Source organism: Tenrec ecaudatus, chromosome 16 (genome assembly GCF_050624435.1).
Source record: "Tenrec ecaudatus isolate mTenEca1 chromosome 16, mTenEca1.hap1, whole genome shotgun sequence".
In the NCBI taxonomy this organism is placed as follows: Eukaryota; Metazoa; Chordata; class Mammalia; order Afrosoricida; family Tenrecidae; genus Tenrec; species Tenrec ecaudatus.
In genome coordinates, this window is record NC_134545.1 from 69,444,740 (window position 1) to 69,471,775 (window position 27,036).

Consider the following 27,036-nt stretch of genomic DNA (forward strand, 5'->3'; position numbering starts at 1 on the left):
AGTGCGTTAGTCTGGGTAATTTAGAGAAACAAAGCCACAGAAACTGATATATATATATATATATATATATATATATATATATATATATATATATATATATATATATATATATGAGAGTTTTATATAAAGGCTAAGTGCACATCAAGAAAACATTCCAACCCAGTGCTACCCAAGTCCACAAGTCCAACATTAACTCATCTGTCTGACACCAATCCACAAAGTCATCCTCCATCACATAAAACACACACTATGATGCCAACTGCAGGAGGAAAGTCGAGTCAGTAAATGTGTAAGCATCTCAGCGCTGGCAGGGGTCTCCACAAGGCTACTCCAGCACCCAGGGCTGGAAGTGATCCTTGCCAGCTGAAACAGGGAATTGGATAAGGCAGTTTCACCCTGGTTGGACCATCACAAAGCAAGAGACCCAAGAACTAGAAAGGTGAGGCTCACTGAGCTATTTATCTTTCCATCCTTCAATTAACCCCACATGTGTTTATCAGCCAGGTTGGCACAATAAACTAACTACCTCACATAGGCTCCACAGTCAATGTTCATAAAAGCATAGATCAAATGACATTGCATTGGGCAGATCTGCCACACGTCTTTGAACTGTTGGAGGGAAAGGACGTGACTCTGAGGGGAGCCACCCATGGTATTCTCAGTGGTCTCATATGCATGTGAAAGTTTGGAAATGGATAGGAAAGATTGTAGAAGAGTGGATTCATCCGAATCATGATGTTGACAAACAATATTCAAACTACCATGGCTTGCCAGAAGAGCAAACAAATACAGCTTAGACGATGTGTGCTCAAAATGCTCCTTAGATGTGTGGATGGTAAGACTTCATCTCACATACTTTGGACATGTTATTAGGAAAAATCAGTCATGCTTAGTAAAGTATAGGGTCAATAACTAAAGCAAGAGCCTCAGCAGGGTGGATCGGTACAGTGGCTGCAATAATGGGCTCAAGCGAACAATGTTGAGTATGGTCCAGGGCCAGGGAATATTTTGTTAGATTGTACACAGGGTCACTATGTGTCAGAACTGATTTGACACCAACTAGCAATGACAACAACAACAACCAGTCATCTAATTTGTCTCATGCGGTTTGTGTTTTTGGTTATATCTGATCGTACATTTATGTCACATATTAGCACCCCTAAATTCACTCCATTTTTTTTCATTGATGGTATTTGTGGTTTGAAGGTTAGGTCTTTGAGCTATGTTGAATTCATTTTTGATATGGTTGAAGGTATGAGTCCTGTTTACTTTTTCTGTAAAATGATATACAGATTTTCCAGCTGCATTTATTAAAGAAATTATCTCTATCCCTTTTAATAAGTTTCAACATTTTATCAAAGATCACCTGCCCATGGGGTATAGATTTGTTTTTTAGTGATCAATTCTTTTTTAAGAGTATTTTTATTGAGAGATTATTAACATCTCATACAGTTCAATAGTTCAATCATATTCAGAATGGTGGAGATTTGTCTTCCTTCTTGTACCCATTGCGGTTGACTCCCCTTTCCACCCAACTTCCTCTTCCATACCCCTAGGTAAATAATTATTAATTCAGTTGCTACATTCATATATCCACCCATCCTGACTTCTCTTTACAGAAAAACATGGAAGAGCCCCCCCAAAAAAATCAATACAGAAACATTGACCAAATAAAATAAACTTTAATTAAAAAGAAAGTAGAAAATATTGAATAAGCAGAATAATTTAAAAATGGGTACAAAGGGAAATTTAATCATGTGGTGTTACATTCCAGACTACCTATACTGTTAAAATCTACTTTCCAATGCTCTTTGTCTGATATTTAGACTGTTCACATTCCTAGACTATGGTCAGTGCGGCTTCACCAGAGATTCAATCTATGCAGGTAACTTGCACATGGACTATAGGTTTAGAACTTAGATTCTGGGACCATTCTCTCCTTGGATCACACAGGCTGTTTCTTCTGTGTGGCTTTCACGCCACTCCTAATGGCTTGTGTAACGAGTGTCCAATTCTACGTTTCACAGCTGCACATGTTCACAGAGCAGGTATTGTAGTCTAAAGATATATCCTGTGCTCATATGAATCCTTTCCTAAGGCATTGCTTCTCATACTTCTTAATGCCGTGACCCTTTAATACAGTTCCTCGTGTTGTGGTGACCCCCCCAACCATAACATTATTTTCATTGCCGCTTCATAACTGTAATTTTACTACTGTTATGATCAGGCGACCCCTGTGAAACGAGTTGAGAACCACTGATATAGAAAATGGAAAGAGACCCTGGAAAATCAAAGTAATATTAAAGAAGAAAAACGTTGTCAGCTTTCCCCTTCTCAATCTCAAAATCAATTACACAGCCACAGTAGCTAAACTAACCTGGTATTGGTACAAGGACACATGGTTTCAACCATGAGTTAGAATCTAATCTATGGTAGTGCTGCTCTTGAGCTTGGCATTGTTGAGAATGTGCAGACAAAAACATACACTAATTGAGCCACTTCTACAATTTGGACATACATATTATTCAGATACCTTAATTCCACCATTTGAGTTTTGCAACTATTCACAACTTGTTCAGAGTTGTCCCTCCACTGGACATTCTTAACACTTTTCTACCTTTGATTTCTTCATAGAAAATCCTTTTTGCAAGCACTATTCGATCTAAGGGAAAGAAACTAGAGGTAAAGATTAGAATAGAAAAGATTCGTAAGGAACAGAGTTAAGAAAACGTGTAAGGAAAAGGGAAGGAGAAGATGAAATGACTAATCAAATTAGTTACCAGATATTGAACTGCTTGAGGAATAGAGTAATGAATTATTTACTGCTTGATCCCACAATCACTTGTTATTATTTGGCGATTTAGTGTCACATTTTGACTCACAGCAACACCATGTGACATAGTAAGGCTGACTTTTGATAGGAGCCAATGCCAGATCTGTCTCAGCGATGCCAGGGTGGGTTCACATTGCCAGCCTTAGGTTAGTAGCCAAGCAATTAACAGTATGACTAGAGTCCCTTCCAGACAGCGCTGTGATGTGCAATATTGTATTATCAAGATACTTGTCAAGTTGCCTTTAGGTTTCAATAATTAGGGTGCTTGGGGGCTCACTTCTTCAGGAATATCATGGCTTTGCTTTGTTCACCAAGCTATTTATTTCTCTCATCTTTGAAAACTGACCCATTTTTAACCCCAGATTGAAAAAAAGGCCTGATTAGAGGAACATTTGCATGAACATAATTGATCAACACGAATCAGATAGTTTTATGTGGCTAAAAATAAAACAGAATGCCAGAAAGGGTTGTTTTGTTTGGTTTTACAGAAAGGGGAAATTAATTTGATTGTGAAACCTGAGGAGATATTGATTCACTAAACAGCAAGGGTCATCTGGAATTGGAGACTGTACTTTCCCAGAATCCTTGTGCCATTTCATACTCAGGATATATTAGAGAGTAGTATATGTTTCTACAAATAATATTATTATCCCATTTCACTAATGAAAAACCTGAGGTCTAGAGACTAATTTATGCCCTCAAGGTCACACGGCAAGTAATAATAGACCCAGATTTTGGCTTTAGCCATTCTGATTCCATAGACTAAGCTCAGAGAAATTAGTTTCTGCAACACAATGACCCAAGTTCCAATTATTGCCTGTGCTGCAACTTAGATTTTAATGTCAATCACAATGATATGGAATAATTTGAAAGTCTTTTCAAAGTTTTATTCATTACTGTATGTAATAATAAATGAACACTGATTAAAAAGGAGGAAATCTTATGCCCTACATATTTTATCATATTTTTAAATATCTAAAATAAGGTGTATCAAAAAATCAACATTTTCAATGTAATGAAGAGGTCACCACTACTGTAGACCAAATGTTATGTTTATTTACCTGCTTGCCATGAGAGAGTAATTTTAGGTGAGCGTGTAGTTTAGAAATTAGTGGGGAAAGGGGTTGTATAGCTTTTAAAATCATGCAAAGAATCTCTATTGGCCTAATGACATGCTGCAATACCATTTTGGAAGATTTTTGTTATTGTGAATTTAATAGTAACCTAAAAACAAGCATTATCTAAATATAAGCTTTTCAATGTTTCAAAATTAATAATATAATAAAAAGTCATCTCATCATTTACCTTTCCAAAAATTAGAAAATTTGAAGGAAAATTTCTAATTGGCTGTTACTGTCATCATTTTGTACTTTGTCAACAATGCTCATTAAATATACACTGAAGTCATGGTCTACCCAAAAATAAAGATCAGCCCACTGAAAACAAAATTTTCAGATAGTTCTACTCTTGGAAAAATGATACGTGAGTCCTTTTCCTTATCCTTCTGACTGTTGTTGTTGTGTGCCTTTGAGTCGGTTCCAACTCATATTGACCTTTTATACAACACTGTCCAGTCCTACAATTGTTGTTATCTTTGAGCCTATTGTTGCAACCACCATGCCAATCCACATCAACAAGGTTCCTTCTCTTTTTTCCTGTTCTGCTTTTTTACCAAGCATGATGTGCTTGCGCAGGGACTGGTCTCTGGACCATATGCCTAAAGTACGTGAGATGAAGTCTTGCCATCCTTGCCTCAAAGGAGCATTCTGGGTGTACTTCTTCCAAGACGTATTTGTTTGCTCTTTTTGCTAGCCATGGGACTTTTAAGATTCTTTGCCAGCACCATAATTCAAATGTATCAGTTTTGTGGTCTTCATTATTCACTGGGTGGATTTCTCTCATTCTTTTCATATATATATATATATGGTGATTGAAAATACCATGTTTTGGTTAGTTCTCAAAGTAACATCCTTACTTTTCAACATTTTAAGAAGCCTTGTGTAGCAGATTTATTTACCCCATGTAATAAGACCTTTAATCTCTTGACTACTGCTCTCATGAGGATTGATTGTGGATCCAAGCAAGATGAAATCCTTGACAATTTCCATCTTTTCTTTTTCTTTACACTAAGTGGTGCTCTATGCTGATGGCTGAAATCATTGATCTTCATCAGCAAGTGCTTCACCTCCTCCTCACGTTCAGCGAGCATGGTTGTGCCATCTGCATATCGCACTATATTAATAAGCCTCGTCTAATCCTGATAGTAAAAAATAATAATACATCTCTAATGACACTATGTTGCTAGGTGCCATGAAGTCAGCTCCAATGTATAGTGACCAGATGCCCAACAGAGCAAGACACTGCACTGCGCTGTTCCATCCTCACAACAGCTCTGATGCATGAACCTATTAATGCAGCTCTTGTGTCAATCAATCTCCTTGTGGGTCCTCCCCTCCCCTTCACCAAGCATGATGCTCTTCCCCAGAGACTGGCATGTCCTGACAACATGTCCGATGTAATAAGACAAGTCTTGCCATGCTTGCGTCTACGGAGCCCTCTAGCCTCACTTATTCCAAGACAGATGGGTGTGTTGTTTCAACAGTCCGTGGTACTTTGAACGTTCTTCACCAGCACCACAATTCAAATGCATGATTCCTCCAAAGTCATCCTCAATCAATGTCCACATTTATAATTCCACTATGAAGATATTAAATGTATATTCACTAAACAGTAGAGCTATAGCATATATGTAGAAAGAACAAAGCACTGGAAGGAAAAATAGACAAATCTCCAGTAATAGTGGGAAAGTTTATAACTCAATTTATAAAATAACTGGACAGAAGTAAAGGAAAGATATAGGGGAACTCAGTAACCATAAACAAATATTATTTAATGGACATTTACATAGTTAAAAAGCAGGTCACTCAACAACAGCAGTATGTGTACATTATTTCAAGCTCTTACAGAAAAAAGAGAAAGAAGATTGAAGTTTGGTCTTGCTTGGATGCACAATCAATGCTCATGGAAGCAGCTGTCAAGTGATCAAAGGATGCAGCATGGCACTGGGTACAGCTGCCGCACAAGAGCTCTCCAAAGTGTTAAAAAGCAAGGATCTTACTTTGAAGACCATGTGAACCTCACTCAAACCAGGGTAGCTTCAATTGCTTTGTATGCATGTGAAAGTTAGATATTGAATAAAGGAGACTGAAGAAGAATCGATGCATTTGAAAGATGGGAGTGATGAAGAATATCTATAGTACCATGAACTGCCAAAAGTACAAGCAAGTCTGTCTTGAAATAAGTACAACCAGAAAGCTCCTAACACAAAAGGATGGTGAGACACATCTCCCATCTTTTCAACATGTTATCAGGAGTGGCCAGTTCCTGGAAAATATCCTTATGGCTTTGTAAGGAAGAGCAGACAATGGACCCAGTGACTGGAACATAGGCAAAAACAAATGCACAGTTGTGAGCATGGCACCGGACCGGGAGGTATTTCCTTCAGTTGTTTGTACAGTGGCTATGAGTCAGAATTCACTCACAGGCATGCAACAACAACAACAATAATAGAACATATACAAAAACTATACCATATACAAGGCCATAAAAGAAACCTTAACAACTTTAAACAGATTCAAAACATATACAGGACAGTAGGATATAGGAGGTAGAGAGACTGATAAAATACTATAGAAATTGGAGTAAACAATGTGATTGAGGTATTTAAAGGCCCAGTATGTTTTCAATGGATGAGGTTTTAATTTAAAATAACAGCAGGAGGTAGGTCTTGACAGTAGAGGAGACTGTCCTTCTAGGTCGTCCTACCCTGCACTCTCTGTCTCTCTCATTCTGCTCCACTTACACCCCACCCACACAGCATCATCACCTTCTGTCTCCTGGATGGACATATGATATATTTATGTGTTCATTTTATGACATCAGTTAGTAAATTCATGATTTGACATCCAGGCTGCTGTTGTTGGGTGCCATTTAAAAATAGGCAGTTTCCTCCTTTATCAAACTTATCTGCACAATTCTCAAAGATAATGCACGGTGTGTTCGGCATAGATGCTTAACATATGTCAATGAAGAACATAGAAAAGGCGAATCCCTGCTCTCCTTCTTACCCCTGGGTTTGTGACTTTAGCATCTTACTAAAGTTCTTTGAACCTGAGTCTATTTGTATATATAAGGAGAACAACCTACCTTATAAAACTTTGGGAAGGGTATGTGTCTGGGTTTGGGGAGATATATAAAGTCACTAGTATTGAGCCTGACATGTGAAGGGTTTTTCACAAATTATAGCAAAGGTCTTCCTTGTTATGATGAAAGTAGGTGATGGTTGGATGAGGAATCAAGGTTCTTGTGTTAGTCTGGGTATTTTAGAGAAACACACCCACAGAAACTCATGTATAAGAGAGAGTTTTATAGAAAGGTTAAGTGTACATCAAGAAAACATCCCAACCCAGTGCTGCCCAAGCCCACAAGTCCAACATTAACCCATTAACGCATATGTCCAACACCAACCCACAAAGTCCTCCTCCATCTCACAAAACACACACTATGACACCGACTGCAGGAGGAAAGCCGAATCAGTGAGCAAGTAAGCATCTCGGCACTGGCAAGGGTCTCCACATGGCTGCTCCAGCACCCAGAGCTGCATTGGGGTAGGTCCATGTGGCTTCTTCTCAGGGATGTCTTGCAGGAAGTGAGCTTTGCCAGCTGAAGCAGGTAACTGGCTAAGGCAGCTGCACCCTGGTCCGACCATCAGAAACCAAGAGACCTGAGAACTAGAAAGGCGAGGCTCACTGAGCCCTTTATCTCTCTGCCCTTCAATTAACCCCACATGTATTTATCGGCCAGGTTGGCACAATAAACTAACTACCTTAGTTCTCATAAAAATTTAGGAATAATTCTTGTATTTCTACCTGTCTTATAATTTGGATCAGTATTAAGTCTCTTTACAGATTTGCTTGACTCTCAAAGTCTCCATTCTTTTCCAATTCCAATTCCAAAGACTCACTATGGACCACACTTAGCTTGGGACTGAGGCATGCTTGTAAGAAGAGAATGCGGAGAACAAAATCACTACCCCATTCTCCACAAGTAATGAATACAACCAGTTTTGTTTAAAAGCAAATCCCGTAGAGTTATACATTTTTTTATTTTAAAGTCGGAAGTAATAAATTCTTATCTGTTTTCATTTTCAAATATTAAGATTGTCACATTGCTACAGTTCTGGAAGCAAGGACCCCTGGATTCTTGTACAACTAGAAAGCTATGATGTACAGTTTAAACTAATGAAGGTAGCTTTCCAGTCAGGACGTGGAGTCACTCCCTGTGGTGAGGCTGTTAAATCGCCAGGAATGAGACATGTCTATAATTAGAGAAGCATTAGGCGTTAGTGATCCCCAGGGACCACGGAGCCTGTGTCCAACGGACTAGTCAGACTGGCTGGCTACCCACCCGAAGTTATTTCCTTCATCATTCCAAGGCAGAAGGGTAGTAATGAGTACTGGGCTAGCAAATTCCATTGGCTCCAAACTATCCATTCAAAGAAAACAAGACATTTTTAAAGCAGGCCTAAATATTGCATATACTTAGAGCAAAAACAAGCAAGCAAAACATGCAGTATACATTAAAGCGCCAATTAATATGGTAAAAGAAGAGAGCAAGGCAAAAAACAAACCTCAAAACATTGAGTAGCAAATCATAGAGTTTTATTACACTATTATTCCTAATCACTCTGACTTCTAGAATTTGGAAAAAGAAAAATCAAAAGTCTACTTTTTTCCCCTGAAAGTTGTCAGGCATTTTAAGTAACTGGGGAGAGGCAACTAACTGTTAACAACATATACATATGTTTTAAGAAATACAGAGTCCTCATTGTCAGGCAACCTTTGCATCTAGGACGGTTAGCAGGCTGAACATGTTTTGAACATGTGAGCTCTGTAAAATATCATAGAAATGCTTGTCTACCGTCATTGTTTTACAGATAAGCAGAGAAGTAGATGCAGAGGGAGAATAATAACCACAGTCCTTATTTATTAAAAAGCTTGATGTGCTCCCTTTGCTTTACCTAATTTCCCTTTTTTCTTGTTTGATGCTCAGTTCAGCCTAATGAAGCAGTAAATTCCTATTATTCCCATTTTACACATGAGAAAACTGACTCATAAAGAGGCAAATTATTATGAATTCCTATCTTGGAACTTAGTTCTTTCTGCCTCTTTCTGCCTAATATTGTAAAGTTGCTAGTAGTGTCCAAGCCAGAAGTGAGGTCTAAGTTTCAAAGCCTTATATTTTTTCCTCACAGGCTAGGCTACATTCTTGTACATGCTCAATACGTTTCTATGAATCCGTTTGTTTGTATTTTCAGAAATTCAATGGTAATAAATAAGACAGTTCCTGTAAGAACTGTGTTCTTCTAAAATTGGTCGCTGGATACTATAGGTATATGTTTATTTATTAATTCATCCACTTTAACTGCTTTATTTGTTGCTTTCTTTTCAGTGTCTGGATCATAAGCGCTTTAATAAGTGTGTGTTAAATTGAATTTGTATTGTATATACAGAACATGTTACTAGTCACTGATCCAGAGTGTAGGATAATGGTGAGGAAATACAAAATTCTTGCAATGGTGAAACATTTTCTAAATATTTCTAAACGATATATATTTTTTAAAACTTTAAATATTTAAAAGAGGGAAACAAAGAAAATAAAATAGAACAATGTAAAATGGGGGATTGGATAAGGGCTAGGTTAGAGGGGACTTCTCTGATGAGGTGACATGTAAGCTGAATTCCTGGATATTAACAATATCGTCAAATAAATAACTTTTGTTATTGTTCAGTGCTGAACAGCCAGTCCTGACTGACGTTGGATCCGGTGCACAGAGACCCGACGTTAAAACAGAATGAAACACTGTCTCGTCTAGTCCTGTGTCGTTCTCACAAGAGTTGCTAGGATTAAACCCATTGTAGCCTTGTGTCAATCCGTCTTATTGAGAGCCTTCCTCTTCCACTGACCCCCTCCTTTGCCTTTTCCAGGGACTGGTCTCTCCTGTGATGTGTGCCAAGTGTATAAGAAGTCTAGCCATTCTCAAGTCTTAGGAGCATTCTCTTTACTTCCCCTTCCAATTCAGATTTTGTTAATGCTTCTGTTCATCGATGCTCTGTTCAGTCCCCACCAACTTATTTCAATGTGCATAATGTGTTGGGCTGCTAGCCACCAGTTAGCAGCAGTTCAAAACCACCAGCCATTCTGCTGGGGAAAAAGGAGGCTTTCTACTCCTATAAAGACTGACAGTCTCAGAAGTTCACATAGGCAGTTCTAAGGGCTTGCTGTGAGTCCAAATTGATTTCCTATCAGTGAGTGCATTATATTTTGAATGTGTAAGTTTTTCTTTGGTCTCTTATTATGGAGCTTTTGCACACATGCCCAAAAGGCAGGTGAAGACATCATGGCAGGTGCCCCTCAGTCCTCAAACAACAGCTCTGTGCTTTGTAAAGGTTTTTTGCACCATGTTTCTTGGTGTCATATGTAATATGTTTTTTGATTTCTTGGCTGCTGGTTCCCTGGGTGTTGATTGTGGGTCCAAGTAAAATGAAATCTTTCATAACTTCAATCTTTGCTCTGTTTGTCATCATGCTAAATATTGCTCCAACTGTGCTGATTTATATTTTCTTTATGTTGAAGTATAATTCACACTGAAGACTGTAGCCTTTGAGTTTCATCATTAAGTACTTTAAGCCCTCCTGGCTCTCAGCAAACAAGCTTATGTTAATAAGTTGGTAATAAGCGTTCTTCCAATCCTCATACTGTGTTCATTCTCATATACTCCACCTTCTTGGGTTATTTTCTTAGCATATAAGTTGAATAAGTAGGATGAAAGCTATAATCGTGATACACATCTTTTCTGATTTTAAACCATTTGGTCTTCCCTTGTTCTATTCAAATGACTGCCTGTTGTCCTATATGGAGGTTCTACATAAGAATAATTAAATTGTTTGGAATTCCCTTTATTAAAAATGTCCAAAATAACATGCTATGTTCTACACAGTTGAAAACATTTGCACATTCAACAAAAGACAAATAAGTATTTTGGTATAATTTCACATATACAATTCAATAGTTCAATCACATTAAGAAATAGTGAGGGAGTAATTTCAAGACACATTGAAGGCATTAGTGAGAAAAGAAAAGACTCCAAAAATTGGCAGAATACAAATTGAGATGTTTTAGCAAATAGATGGAAAAGTAGAAGCCTTCTCTCATCTATGCTGAAAAATTTGAAGGATAACTCCTTGGCCAACTTATTGGAATAATATCTTTTTTGTGTCCACTCCAAATAAAGGTGGTCCAACAGAATGAGGACATGTTCTAATAATATTGACGTCACGAAGAAAATTTGACTGACGATAACTCCAATGCAGCTGCAGCAGTTGATCATGGAACTCAGGCTGGATTCAGAAATTCACGTTGGATTCAGAAATTCATGTTGGATTCAGAAATTCACGTTGGATTCAGAAAAGGATTTTGAGAGAAGACTTTCCTTGCTGATGTCAGATGGATCTCATCGGAAAACAGAATGATGTCTGGAAGGCAGAAATTCCAAGTAGAGGGTAAAGCAAGTGCAAAGGCTCTCGGGTAGGAATGTGCTTGGTGAATCTCAGAAAGCAAGTGTGGCTTGAGATGAGTGGCCACGGAGAGAAGGGGAAGACGGCGGGAGGATAGGACAACAGAACAAGAAGGCTGATGATGCTCTTCTTGGACGTACTTTCAGAATATGGATGTGGAGCTGCAACCCCCTTCCCAGCAACATTGATCCACTCGTTAGCCAAAATACTACAAAAGTGTTTTTAATGACCTCAAGTTAAATCTACATGTAACCAGGGTTGAACACCATTGATGTAGCTGCGGGGAGACCATAAGAGGGCATACTTGCAGTTTGATAAAGAGATGGGATGGGAAGAAGTAGAGCAGAAGCGTCTGAGTCTTTCTCTGGTGTCCATGAGCTTATTCACAATGTGACACATAGCCCAATGCGATAAACAAGACGCTGCCTCTGCTTACTTGCAATCGCCTGATGAGTGGAAAATAGGCGCGGTGCATTCTCTTATTTCATAACAAACTGCAACATTTCCATTTGTAATAAACCAGGGTACTTGCATATTTATCAACGTGTGAATTAGGAGACTAGCTAGCAAGCCAGGTAATAGCAGTGAATTACTTGTCCTACTTTTTCTTTTTTTCCTGAATGCAAATGTGTCTTTAATATAATTGCTTTTATCAACTTCCGATTTCCCCCCTTGTAATTCATTGATTTTAAAGTTTCTGGTTCTTGTTTGTAACTGTGATTTTACCTCCTTGCTAATTTAATTTTAAAAATCCTGCCTCGTTATAATTCCAGGAAAAATGCACCTTCAAATATTTAGACTAAAGCATCCTGTGTATTACCAGTCTGATTGTCAATTATAGTGAACAGTGTATGAGGAAACAGAGATCAATAGTCAACCCACAGAAAATGCACTCCCTGGGGCCTCTGCTTAAATGGGTGTGGTTTCTTTTCAGGCAGTCTTAATAGATTTGTCAGGCAGTCTTCCTAATCCCTGAAGCTTGCTGATACAGCTCACCCATCACAATTTATTCCCCAGTCCTGTCCCGCGAGAGAGACTTTGATTTACTGCTAATTAGAGCAGCCATGTTTCCCAAGACACCAGCAACAATTTGAGTGATGATGTAACCAAAAACCACGTTTCTGTGATAAGTCAGGATAATTAGTGGGCGAGAGAGGGATTCTTTTCTCTGTGAAATATACAATATCACTTTTGTGTCAGACAAAAAGACTGCAAGTAGTGAAGGCACTTTTTTAGATTATGAAGATTAGGTGACAGACGGGAAATTATTCCAGATGGCTAAATCAACCTGAGAAGGTTTGTATACAGATATATGTGTAAATTCAGGCTCTGACTCATTGTCAGACAAATCGTAAACACACAGGTATAGAATTACTATCACTCCTCAGAAAGCGTGTTTCCTTGTTTGGTTGGGAATCGAACTAGACAATACAAACTTGTTACAAAGATGAATTCATTTGGGGGGGAACAAACAAGCAAAACAAAGACATGGCATGTGAATTGGGCAGTTCCCAGTGTAAGCACTTTCACATGGGCCACAGGAAAGCAATTCCACACCTTCCCCACCGTCTGCGGAGAAAAGGCGACAGTCCTGTGGCTCCAAATGCTCTCAGCTGTTGTATTTATGTCACTGAAAAGCCCCAAGGTTATAGGTTACTCTTTTCAGATATCCTCAGGCTCAGGGCTACGAGTTTTATGGAGTAGCCTGGGGTATTTGGGCTGGGGGGGTGGGTGCGTTGTGGGGAGAGCAATATTTTGTTCTGATTTTCCTCCTTTCTCACCCCATCCAGGGGATAACACAAAGTATTTCTAAAATTTCGTGTAAGAAATAGATACTAGAAAAAGCATTCAGTGTAGTCAGTGTTTCATACATCTGTATTTCTTGGGGAAATCCACGTATGCATTTTGAAAAGCACCCATGAAATGTCTATTTTCCTCAAACACAGGAAGGAATTTTCCAGAGGAAAGCAATTGCCTATACCATGGATAAGAGGGGTGCATGTGTGTGTGTGTGTTTGTGTGCGCACACGCAGTAGCAGGTTAAGCATGGTATTATGAGGAATGCTAAATTGTTGAAATGATTGAGTAGAAACATGGTGAATCATGAAGTAAAAAAAATCCAATTCACAATAAAAGTTATCTTTAAAGAAAGAAAACACACAATATCTAAATCTTTATTACATTAAAAAAATAAAACCAAACTTCCCAAGAAATTATGTGAACTTGACGTGTTCCATTTAGTGGGCCCGGAGTGACAAGGACTTCGAAGCCTACCTCAGCAGCCCTTGCAAGCCAGTCCTGTGTTTGAAGACGAGGTGAAGAAATCAGAGCCCTTTATAATGAATTCTCTAAGATGTAATAATAAGGGATTAAACCTCTATTTCAAAATGTATTCATTCACAAAGTCTTCCTGTGCATGGGTAGTGTTCAAAATCTTTTACTGTATGAGCATAATTGAGTCTATGGCCCCCTGTTAAAAAAATTAAGACAAAGCAAAAGTAAAAAATAAGTCACATAAAGATGGTTTACAGTTTGGTAGAAGTCCAAAAAAGGAAGAATATGATTACACATGCTTGTTAAATATTAAAAAGTCCTCCTGTAAATAAAACCAAGAAAACCCTTTACTCCGGGCCACAGAGTCAGTTCTGTGTAGAACTGCCGTGGGGGGTTTCTGAGTCTGTCAATCTGTATAGAAGCAGACAGTCTTCTCTTTCCCCAGAATATATTTACCCACTCGCCATGAGACTGAATAGTGATTTGAACTTCCAACCTCATAGCTAGTGGACTCATACACTAGATATATAAAATTTTTCAACTCTGTCTAATTAAAATGTATTTCAGCAGAGGTAGAAAGAGATCTTTAGTTAAGGCTGCTTTTTATGCTAGAAGGAGGCCAGGTAGGAGCTTGTCAACGGTAAGATTAGTGATTCGAGTCCACCAGCTGCTCTGAGGGAGAGATAGGATTCTGTTTACTCCTATAAAGATTTACAAAGTCTCGGAAATCTTGAAGGATGGTTCACGTCAGAATCAACATAATAGCAGTGGATTGGGTTTTATGTTTGAGTAAATATAGTCTTACAACTTCTTGAATAGAAGGGCAAATCTCTGACAACTGATATTTGTCAATGAATCTCCAATTTTCCCACCAAAGAACCTATTAGTTGTAACCAGGAGAGAAGAAAATCTGCTTCAGCATGTCCGACAGTTTAGCTAGAAATCAGATTTCTCAGGCTTCTTTTTCTAAAGGTTCCTAGCTTTTCATTATCTGAAGATTTAGCTTGTCAATCCACAATACACTTGTTTTGCCTTGATGCATTCTTGTCTCCCAAGATAGAGTAAAATTGACACTCATTCAAGGTATGGACGCGATATATTTGATAGCCCAGAGCAGGATAGATCCATGTGTCCCAATTGTATGCAATTTATTGAAGAGAGTGGTAACTTTTTTGGGGTCCATAAAAATAATATGCCTTATAAAGCCACAACTACCTTTGCAACATTTATAGAAAGAAAAAAAAAGAAAACTACGTGGGTTCAGAATGGCTTTTTTACGGTTAGCCCAGACGAGAAAACGGAAGAACTCCAAGTTATAACCAAACTTGTATTTGTTATGTAACCTTGAACAAGCTAAGTAGGCTGAGACCATGATTATGTAGACAAACCGCCTACACTAAGTGTCACACCAAGGTCAAAGTGTTTATTCTAGACATTTCTGTTATACATGCAGAATGCCACACAGTTGTTCTGGGTATGGCGGCTGGAGTGGGTGCCAACACAGCTGTAATGAGCAGACAGCCAGAAACAGTCTCAGAAACCAATTAGAAATAATTAGGGGACTGAATCTAGTGAACAACCAACTTGTTGCAATCACCCCACTTGTCTTTGTGAGCTACCTACAGGATCACTTAATTGCTAGGAGTTCTAATATTGCTCAGGTTGATGTTCGGTGCCATCCAGTCGATTCCGACTCACGGCAATCCTATGTAAAGCAGAACAGAAGTGTCTGGTCCTGTACCATCCTCCCAATTATTACAAACACCGTGTCAGTGCTTCTTGTAATGGCCTTCTGATTTTTCCCTGACCCCCAATTTTGCCAAGCATGGTATCTGTCAGGTAGATTTGGTGATGGAAAGAAAGAAAGAAGGCAAAGGTAGAAAACAGTTTCAAAGGTTTAGATCAGAGCTCCCGGACAAGGTTCATGGGTCCCTAATTGGGGACCAGAGAAGTCATGCCGCCCTGGAGGGAGGGGAGTATAGAGAAAGGGCTGGGAGCATGGCGGAGTCGCGCTGTCCAGGAGAGAGGTGGATAGTTTTATAGTCCAGTTCTGGGGGGAGGGAGTAGCTGTGGAATTTTCCACTGCAACTTTGTTGTCTGAAGATCTGGGGGGCTAAGCAACAATGTTCAAAGTAAAGGTCAGCTGCTGCACCTGGGCTGGAAGGTCACCGAAGGGGCGGGGGAGGCCTGGCCTCTCAGAGGGTCCTTGAAGTATTTTCACCAGCTCTGGGCATCTCTCCACTCGCCCACCCCACCAACTCCTGCCTCTGCCTGAAGATATCCTTCTGCAGGGACTGGTCTCTCCTGAGAACTGAAGTAGGTGAGTATCCTGGTGGGTCCAACATATTCACGACAACCCTTGAAAGTGTAAGAGGTAAAAGAAGCAGGTTCAATATGAGAAAAACTCACCCATCGTTGCTGGCTTTGATTCTGGAAGAGGAACCAGATGCCATGACCTGCAAACACTAGACAAGGGAAGAAAAGAAATTACGTACTTCTCAGAAGTAAAGAACCTACCGAAAGGAGCACAGCCCTGTTGGAACTGTGAGTTTAACCCCATTTTGGATTTGTAATCTCCAGAAGTGTATGGTAATACATTTCTGCCGTGTTACATCACTAAGTTTGTGGCAATTTGCTGTTCCAGCAGCAGTGTCCAAATATACTCTCTGTGATTAATGAAGCTGTCGTAAAAAGTCATAATGCATGAAGAACAGAAGAGAAACATGAAAATCCATGATTCATGCGAGGAAATATTGAAAGACTAGTTTAGACAGGTAGTATTGGAAAGGAAAATTTTTTAATGCTATTCAAATATTTGAGCAGGAGAGAAGCATAAGAAAGTGACATGTTTTAGCAAAATTAATCTGCCAGCACTACACAGGGTAGATCAAATGGAGAAAGCGTAATTGAGGTAATATTTTAAGTATGATGAAATATGGGTCTGAACTATGTTGGCAGATGAAATGGCAGTGGAAGCTAAGGCATAATAAACATTTTAAAAGAAGTTTTATTTTCATATTTATGTCATTGCATGTATTTACCATAATTCCAATATGCTATGTGACATGCTGGTGATACTGGAAAAAATATGAGAAATGGAATAATGCCTCTGAGCTCTGAAAAGAGAGGAGCTTTTTATATTTATCATCTCTTTTTTATCTGTATGACTCTATAATGAAACATTTTAGAAATAAATCAGTACTTTTTCTGAGACTTTATCCAGATAAGTAAATAGCATTATAATGTAGTGAGGAGGAATATGAAACAAATTTCCTACAATGAATGAATCTTATCTTTTTAAGTGTATAGTTGACGCCAGTCAATGGGAACTTTTTTTTTTTTTTCAGTAACTCACCTAAACACTGCCTATAAATTAAAAAAAATAAATTTTGGGAAAAAAGAGAAGAAAAAGAATAAACAAAAGACACGTAAAAGAGCCCTTGATAAGATGCAATTGACCATCAGCTTATTTGTTTCCATAATAGATTTTACTAGAAGATATTACCTCAGTCAGTAGAATAATAAATATTTGGAAGCAGTTTCTTAACTTGATTTCGAATTGAGAATATCCCATACAGCTTGTCGATCTGTGGTATACATATTGCTGTGAGGATAGAAATTATGCCACCAATACACAAAATGCCAGTATACAAAAATTATGCAACCAATATACAAAAAACTGTCTCACCCATGGTGAACAGGTTTAAGAAAAGCTTCCTAGATAAGAACAGCCTAGGCAGTTGCCTTAGGGTGCAAAGTCGTTCTATTGCTAGGGATATTATTTTAGTCAATGGAACAGTATTAGGGAGCAGAGAATTGCACATGTGTTAGGAGTATACATGTCTTGGAAGCAGCATCCTGTGTTTGTCTTCGTTTCTATTCTTGTAGTAGTATAAGAATTGAACAGTATTTGTCCTTTTGTGATTGACTAATTTCACTCAGCACAATAGTTCCAGTTCCCACCACATCATGAGGTGTTTTGTGGTTTCAGCATCAATATTTAGTTTCTTTATTGATTCATCAATTGATGGGAATTTAGGTTGTTTCCAGACTCTTGCCACTGTGGACTGTGCTGCTGTAAACAGGAGGTAGCTCTGTCTGTTCTCGTGCTTTCTCTTGCTTCTTTGGCATATATGTTCAACCGAGGTACCGATGGGCATATGTTATTTCTATTCCCAGTTGCTTTAGATAGCGTCATATCACTTTCCAGAATGGTTGTGTATGTTTGCAACCCCACCAGCAGTGTATGAGAGTTTTGATCTCACCACATCCTTCCCTGCCTGTGTTTTGTTTTGTTCTGTGTCTTTTTTGAATTTGGATCTTGTTGTGGCTGTAAGATGGTGTCTCGTTGCCATTTTGATTTGCATCTCCCAGAAGATCAAAAGCATTTCCTCTTGTGTTTTTCGGCATCTAAAAGTTGATGGCGACAATGATTGCATAGGCCTTCTGCATATGGTTGAACCATTGCATTGTCAGAAATGTTCATTATAACTCAATTAAATACAGAGAAAAACAGAACAGAGTAGGAAGAAGGTAGCTCCTTCTGAAAAATGAGCCACTGGGAATGCTGAGTAGCAGTGGCACATTGATCCAGTGTCCCTCAAGATGAGCCCCTCAAGTTGTAAGTCACTCAAAATATGCAGGGAACTAGCTCATTCTTCAAAGTAAAGTAGGTCTTAAAGACACGAACGAAGAAAAGCTTTCCGTAGCTTCGTTTGCTGATGGATGTGGCACAAAATGAGATAAAATAGTTGCAAACATCCACTAGTAGAACGTTGAATGTGCAAAATATGAAAGTTGGAAAATTAGAAGTCATAAAATTTAAATGGGAGACAGAAAGATCAACACCGGAAGCATCAGTAAGCTGAAATGGACTTTTAGTGGCCATTTTGAGTCAAATACTCTTTGGGTTTGCTGTGCATGGAATGACAACTTTAAGAGAAATGGTACCACATTCATCACAAAGAAAAGGATGTTTTAAAATCTATTTTGAAGTACGTTTTTGTGATAGGATAATTTCCATGCTTCTACAAGGAAGATCAGTTAAACTGAACACTATTTAAATTTACCCACAACCACTAATTCAATAATGAAGACATTAAAGAATTCTACCAACTTCTTCTGTCTGAAATTCATCCAACATGCAGTAAAAGTACATTTATAGTTATTGGTGATTGGAATGGAAAAGCTGAAAACAAAGACAGGTTCAAATGCTGGGAAATAGGCCTTGATAAAAAAACAAAGCTGGAGATTGTATGATGGAAGTTTCTGAGATCAATGACTTCTTCAGAATAAATCCCCTTTTCCTGCAATATAATCATACACATGGGCCATGCCATATGGAATACAAAGGAATCAAATTGACTACATCTGGGACAAGAGATGATGGAAAAATTCAGTTTCATCAGGCAAAGTATAGCAAGTGGCCAACTGTGGAATAAATGATCAATTGTTCATATGTAGTTCAGGTTGAGGCTGAAGAAAATAAAAATAAGCCAGAATACTATCTTAAGTATATCCCACCAGAATTTAGAGACCATTTCAAAGACAGATTTGAATCATTGAACACTATTGACTTAAGGCCCAAATGAGTTGTGGGATGACATCAAGAATATCATGCATAAAGAAAACAAAAGGTTATTTAAAAGACCGGAAACAAAGAAAGGGCAAAAGTGAATGCTAGAAAAGACCCTGAAATTTGGTCTTGATAGTGTTCTTGTTGATGTTAGGTGCCACCCAGCCAGTTCCAACCCATAGTGACACTATGTACAATGAAATGAAACCCTGCCCAGCCCTGGGCCATCCTCACAATTGTTCTTAGGCTTCAGCCCATTGTTGCAGCCACCGTGTCAGTCCATCTTGTTGAGGGCCTTCCTTGTTTGCCCTGCCCCTCCATTTTAGCAAGCATGATGTCCTTCTTCAGAGGCTGGTATCTCCTCACAACATGTCCAAAGCATGAAAGACAAGTGCTCATCAACCATGCCTTGCTCCGGCCATACTTCTTCCAAGATGGATTTGCTTGCCCTGTCAGCAGTCCACAGTACTTTCCACATTATTTGCCAGCACCGTGATTCAAATCTGTACATTTTTCTTTGGCCTTCCTTATTTAATGTCTGCTTTTCACCTGCATATGAAGCAATTGGAAATCCCATAGCTTGGGTCAGGCATATATTTCTCCACAAAGAAATATCCTTGCTTTCTCTTACTCTAAAAATATAACAGATCTTTTGGTATCTTGACTGCTGCTTCTGTTAACATTGACTGTGGATCCAAGTAAAATGATATCTTTGACAACTTCAATCTTTTCTCCATTTCTGATGATGTCACCTATTGGTTAAGTTGTTTGTCTTATTTGCATTGAGTTGTGATCCCTACTGAAGGCGAAAGTCTTGATCTTCAAAGAAGCAAATGCTTTCAGCAAGCAAGGTCGTGTCATTTGTACATCACAGGTTGTTAATAAGCCTTCCTCCAATCCTGATGCCACATTCTTCTTCATATAAACCAGCTTCTCAGATGATTTGTTCAGCATATAGATTGAATAAGTATGGCAACAGAATACAGCCCTGATGCCACCTCTCTGGATGTTAAACTATATAGTATTCCCTTGTTTGTTTTTTTGTACAATTGCCTCTTGATCCATGCACAAGTTCTGCATGAGCACAATGAAGTATTCTGGAATTCCCATTCTTCTCAAAGCTCTCCAGAGTTTCTTATGATCCATACCATTTAATGCCTTTTCATAGTCAATAAAACACAATTAAGCATCTTCCTGGTATGTTCTGCTTTCAATCAAGATCCATCAAACATCAGCAATGGTATCCTTTGTTCCATGTCCTCTTCTGTAAGGGGTCTGAAGTTATAGCAGCTCCCTGTCAATTTACCGCTTCAATTATTGTTGGATGGTCTTCAGCGAAAGTTTGCTTGTATGTGATATTAGTGACAGTGCTTTATAATTTGAGCATTCTGTTGTGTCAAATATGGATCTTTCCCAGGCAGTTGGCTAAAGTAGCTGTCTGCTCCCCACAATTTGAAGCTTCTGAAATGTTTAGGTTCACTGTGTATTGGAATTCACTCCATGGCATTGAGTTTGATTTGGGAGGGGAGGGCTGCTATAGGCAAAATGTTGAGTGAAGCAGGTATCAATAAGAAAGGGAAAAAAACCAAGGAAGAACACAGTTGGCATGTATTAAAATAAAATAACACACTTAGCATATATTAAAATGAAATAATTCAAGAAAAAGACTCAAACTTTGAATTACAATATTGAATGATTCTATGGGAATCATTTTTGGGAAAATTTTTGACTGATGCAGGAAGCACTCAGAGAAAATTTAAAGAATATACAGTCACTGTACCAAAAAGAACTAGTCAACATTATACCATTTTAGGAAGTAGCATATAACCAATGGTGCTGAAGGAAGAAGTTCAAGATGTACTGAAAGCATTAGTCAAAAACAAGGATCCAAGAATGGATGAATACCAACTAATATGCATGCTTCAACAAGTTAATGAAGAACTGGAATTCATCTATGCCAGGAAATTAGAAGAGTGCTTGTGTTCTAAAGTCACTAAAACAAAAGAACTGAGGAATAGTCTATCATTTCAAGAAGTAGCGTATATCAAGGGCCAGTGGCATTGGAGAAAGAACTCTATGGTGCACCCAAAACATCAACACAAAACAGGATTCCAGGAATTCATGAAATCCCAAACAAGATGTTCAACAAGCTGATCCCAGCACTGGAAGGACTCACATATCTATCCCCCAAATTTAGAAGATGGCTCTCTGACCAACAGACACAAAGAAATCCATACTTGTGCCCTTCCACTGAAAGATGTACCAACAGAATATGGACATTTTTTTAAATACCATAAATATCACATGAATATAAATGTTTTCTGAATGTAACCAACAAAGTTTGCATCAGCCCATTTACCTGGAACTTCCAGAAATTCAGAAAAGGACATTGGAATGAGGGGTGTTACTGATGGCCTCACATGAATATTAGCTGAAAGCAAACATCAGAAAAAAAATCTTTATTTGTGTGTTTATTGAATATACAAAGGTATCTGACTGTGCTAATCCTAATAAACTATGGATAAACTATAGATAAAAATTGGAATTCCAGAAGACTAAAAATGCTTATATTGGTCCTATACACAGAGTAAGAGGCAACCATTTGAACAGAGTAAAGAGATACTACAAGATTCATAAGCAGGAAAGATGGGCATCAGGTTTGCATCTTTCATCACTCTTATTCAAACTGGATCCTTAGCAAAGAATCTGAGACGCTGGGCTATGTGGAGAAGAAAGCAGCATTGAGACTGGAGGAAGCCTCATTGACAAGTTGTGATCTTCAGATGGCACAAACTTACTTGCTGAAATCAAGTATGACTTGAGACACTTGCTGAAGAAGATCAAAGACAACCAAAATCCTCACAATTGGAACAATACTCAATATCATGATAAAGATTGAAATTGAAATTGTCAAGAATTTCATTTTACTTGTGTTCCAATCTGCGCTCATAGATGTAGCATTCAAGAAATCAAATTGTATTTGCAATTTGTATTGTGAAGATCTGCTGCAAAGTACTCTAAAAGTGTTAATGAGGAAAGATAGCACTTCGAGCACTGAAGTGTACTTGAAGACTAAGATCCTAAACGGTGGTATTTTCAATTGCCTTACACACGTGAAAGCTGAACAGTGAAGAAGGAAGACAAGAGAAGTACTAATGCATTTGAGTTAGGAAGCTGGCAAGTAATATGGCCCTCCAGTAGACTGAACAAAGGTGTTTTGGAAGAAGTGTAGCTGGATTGCAACTTAGAAGTGAGAATGGTGAGACTTGTCTCCCATACTTTCAACAGGCTATAGGAGAGACCAGTTCTTAGACAAGGGCATTGTGCCCGATGCAATAGAGGATCAGTGAAAAAAGGAAGACCATCCATGAACTAGATCAGCACAGTGACTGCAACAGTCATGTCCAAAATAACAGCTTTGAGAAGGGTGTGAGCATCTTGTTTTGTTCTGTTGCGCGTAGGATTGTTATGTGTCAGAGCCAACTCGTTGGCAACTTACAACAAAATAGTCATATAATATCTATATCTACATATCAACTTCCACTTCCTGTTTCCCTTACAGCTATTGTTAAATAGTTGCCACTGAATCACCTCCAACAGCACATTTTGATGGGTCCTGTAAACCCTCACAACCGCTGGTACATTGGGGTCCAATGTGGCTATGGTGCCATTCATAACGCCTAGGGTCTCCCTTGCCCTTGGTGTTTCTCTGCTTCACCAGACCTGATGTTCTCCACTAGTGATTGATCCCTCTTGAAGATGTGTTACTCTGTTTTGCCCCATCTGATAGTAACTGGTATGTTTGTATCTTTTGGCTAATATATATAAAATGATTAAATCTAGGTATCTGGCACACAGAGAGGAATCAGTATATAGAAATGAGGACAACTTTTCATGCAATTTTCCCCTACAACAGTCATTTGAAGCCTGATTAAAATGACATTAAGTTTTCAAATTACTTAGCCTTGCCTCGATGTATTTATGAAACAATCCTGCCATTGTATTCATGGTGTTTCTGTGTTTAATCATGTGCGAGGGCATTCTCCTCCCATTGACTATGGCTACAAATATGTAGATGACGCAAGCTTGTTTGCTGAAAGTGAAGGGGACTTGAAGCACTTACTAATAAAGGTCAAAGACTAAAACCTATAGTATAGATTATACATCAGATAAAGGAAACAAAAATATTCATAACAGTGCCAATACAAATTGTGCCTTATTAAAAGGGAAAAGATTTAAGTTGTCAAGGATTTTATTTTGCAAGAATCCACAGTCAATGTCCTGAAAGCAATAGTTGAGAAGGCAAAGGATTTATTGTCTCATTGGCCAATTCTTCTACAAAAGGCCTCTTGACAGTTTTAATAAGCAAAGATGTCACTTTGATCAATAAAGTGTGCCTGACTCAACTCATGGTATTTTCAATGGATGGTATTTACAAAACATGACATTTTCATATGTATGGGAAACCTGGTAAATGAATGTGGAAGGCAGAAGGTTTCTTGGAATCATGATGCTGGTGAAGAATATTAAATATGTCATGGATTGCCAGAATAACAAACAAATCTTAGGTTGGAAAAAGTATAATTAGAAACCTCCTGAAAAGGGAGGACTTTATCTTATTTTGAACATATAATTAGGAAGGGCACATCGTTAGAGTTGGATATCATACTTTGTAGATACAGCGGCTATAGCAATGGGCTTGTGGTAGTTACATAGACTGGTGTGGTAGTTACATAGTCTGGTGTCAATTGAGAGGACTAAGAGTGAAGGGGTGGAATTCAGCCTGTCAATCAGGACATAGCCAATGAGACCTTTGTGCCAGCATGGCCTTCTCCTGAGAATTCTGGTGAAATCCTGGATTTCCTCCTCAGAGATGGCAGACATACTTTCTCTCTCTACTTTCTCCCTTGGAGACTCTCTCAACTCACTCCCTGAGAGATGCTCTGCTGACAAGACACATGGCACTATGCTGATAGACCCTGTGCCCTGGGAACTGGAAGAACCACGTGGAGACCCCTGCCAGTGCTGAGATGCTTCTACCACCACTGGATCCACAAGACTTTGCACCCTCTGGCCTGTGATCTTCCTGCATTTGGCACCATTGCATGTGTTTCGTGAGTCTGAAGAGGACTTTATAGATTGGTATTGGACTTACGGACTTGATTTGGGCTGGGCTGGGATGTTTTCTCAATATTTGACTGCTCTTGTATATAAAGCTCTTTCTTATACAAATATGAGTCTCCCTGGATTTGTTTTTCTAGTCTACCCTGACTAGCACAGGGGTCCTGCATACAAAGGACTGTAAGACAGGGGAAGGACTGTGAACTCTTTTCTTCAGTTACACATATGGTTGCACACACGGTTGCACACATGGTTGTACATGTGGTTGTACACATAGTTGTACATATGATTGTACACATGGTTGTACACATGGTTGCTGTGCATTGGAACTGTCTAGAGACACCTATTCACAACCAAGACATGTCCTCCTTTCAAAATAATTTATATTTGTGATGGTGTTATATATGGCACTACTTATTTTCTTAATCTTATTATAAATTGAGTGAAGGTTTACACAAATGATCGTAAGTTTTACATTCAATAATTCATACACTCATCCAGTACTCCTCACAATATGCCATCACATATCCTCCTTTTCCCTGTGCCTCCTGCTTCTCTTCCTCCTTCTTTCTAACCCTCTGATTTTTGTTTTGGGTATGTGCTGCCCTTCTCATCTTGAAAGGCTGATTATTCTCAAGTTGCACACCACACTAATTTTATTGTCCCTTTTATGGGCCTGTCTCTTATCTTACTGAAAACTAAGCCGCAGGGGATGGGTTCAACTCAAGAGCTGAAGGCTGACCATGAGTCAGAGTAAGCTTGGCCACACAGGATTTGGGGTTCTGTTTTACATTTTCTCCTACTCTACACAGGAGCTTCTAATGTGATCCCTTCAGAGAAGTTGGCAGTGGTTACCTGGCACAGTTCTTCCAGTGCCAGAGTCATGGCCTGTCTGTCCATTGGACTGATTATTTCTATATATCTTTTCATTTTCCTGACTCTTCATTCCTCTGAATAAGGAAAACTAATAGTTGCACCTGAGAGGGTTCACTACTCACCGAGGTAGACTGTGGAACTGTCGTGTGAGCTAAACTCTCGATGATATTATTGCCACCATGCTTTCTAAGTCATTAGAATAAAGAGACACATTATCCATTTTATGTATTTACCTTTCAGTTAATAAGATTGTTTAATTCCAATAAAACTTTCAAAAGTCCTCTTCGATTACTCAGGAGTATGAATATATTGCTGAAAATAATGGTTCTTTTTGTGAATCTATACACTTATTTTACTCCTTACTTCTACTTTATGTGACTTAATATATAGGTTAAACTTAGGAGAGCGCTCTTTGACAAAGTGGATTCTCTAAAGCCTGACTCTGTGGTATGTTAATATGTGTTTTGAAAAGAAGAGGTTGCAAAGTCAAATAAGCCTGAGAAGCAGGGAGCCAACTCAACTTAAATCCTCTCATTTTTCTCAAAGAAAGAACCTGAAGCCCAGAGAGCATCTGAAAAAACATTGTACAGCCAAATTATAGAATATCTTTTTCCTAATACTGATGTCACAAAAATATGCTATGAATGCCCATTGAAAAATAAATGAAAATGAGCTGTATAAAAACACATTCAAAGCTATAAGTGGCCTAACTGCACTAGTCTTCAATCTCATCTTTAATCTCATCCCTGTCCTATTAACTACACTTATTAACCAAGGAGAAGGCCAAAAGTTAGATGGACTTTTGTGCATGTGCTGATGACTAATTGGTCTTTATAATTCAATTAACCTTCCCATTCATTGCTGTCTACATTGGCAAAGGAAGAATAGTGTGCTATTTGTATGTAATCTATTTGCCCTTGCTAGATAGATAGATCAATAGATAGATAGATAAAGATGCTGATTTAAGTGCATGAAGGGAACCAATAATTAGCAAGGTCTCTCTTATTAATCAAACTTATTTGCCAACAAATTAATAATAAATTGTTTTTAAGCAAATGTAGGTTATTCTACAGATCTCTATTCATATGAAATTTATGAAGTATATGCTATGGTTCATTACAAAAAAGGGATATAAATAAACAATTGAATTTCCTTCAAAATATAACAAAGTCATATAAAATGATATATAACATAACATATATTAATAAAAGATGATAGAGTTTCAAAAGTGATGCTAATAAAGGGCTGAGGATGAAACATCAAGGGATATTTTAAGATTTAAAACTACTGTGTACATACATATCCTCTTTTTCCTTTCACAAACTTCATGACTGTCTATTGATTTCTGACAGTTGAATCTAAGGAGGCTTAGAAAGAAAAACAATTTAATAATAATAATAATATGAAGCATTTGCTCTATGTAAAACAACCCTTTGGAGCACAAAGTGGAATATGAGGCAATATCAGCAGTGTGGCATCAAAGGCACCAAGGGCAGGGAGTACACAGGAACACCGGGATTGGAGATCCATCACTTTTGGAGCACAACATAATTCGTGATACAATAAACACTTCATGTACACAATTTCAATCTTCCGACATCCTATCAGGCAGTTTCCAATCAGCTCATTTTTAGATTTTTAAAATCAAAACTTTTAGAGGCTGAGTAACTCGCTCAAGGTATCAAGTGATTATTTGCATCCTCGTGATTCAGATTCAGTTT

The 27,036-nt window shown here is 38.4% G+C and overlaps 1 protein-coding gene across 1 annotated transcript in view; it reads right to left on the bottom strand.

Moving 5' to 3' along the window:
• MBL2 (mannose binding lectin 2) overlaps window positions 1-16,264 on the bottom strand; it is a 37,020-nt gene extending 20,756 nt beyond the window's left edge. Inside the window, exon 1 of the mRNA XM_075534012.1 lies at window positions 16,153-16,264. The gene's annotated coding sequence lies outside the window, so the exon portion shown is untranslated. The remainder of the gene's footprint in view (window positions 1-16,152) is intronic.
• Window positions 16,265-27,036: the final 10,772 nt, after the last annotated feature.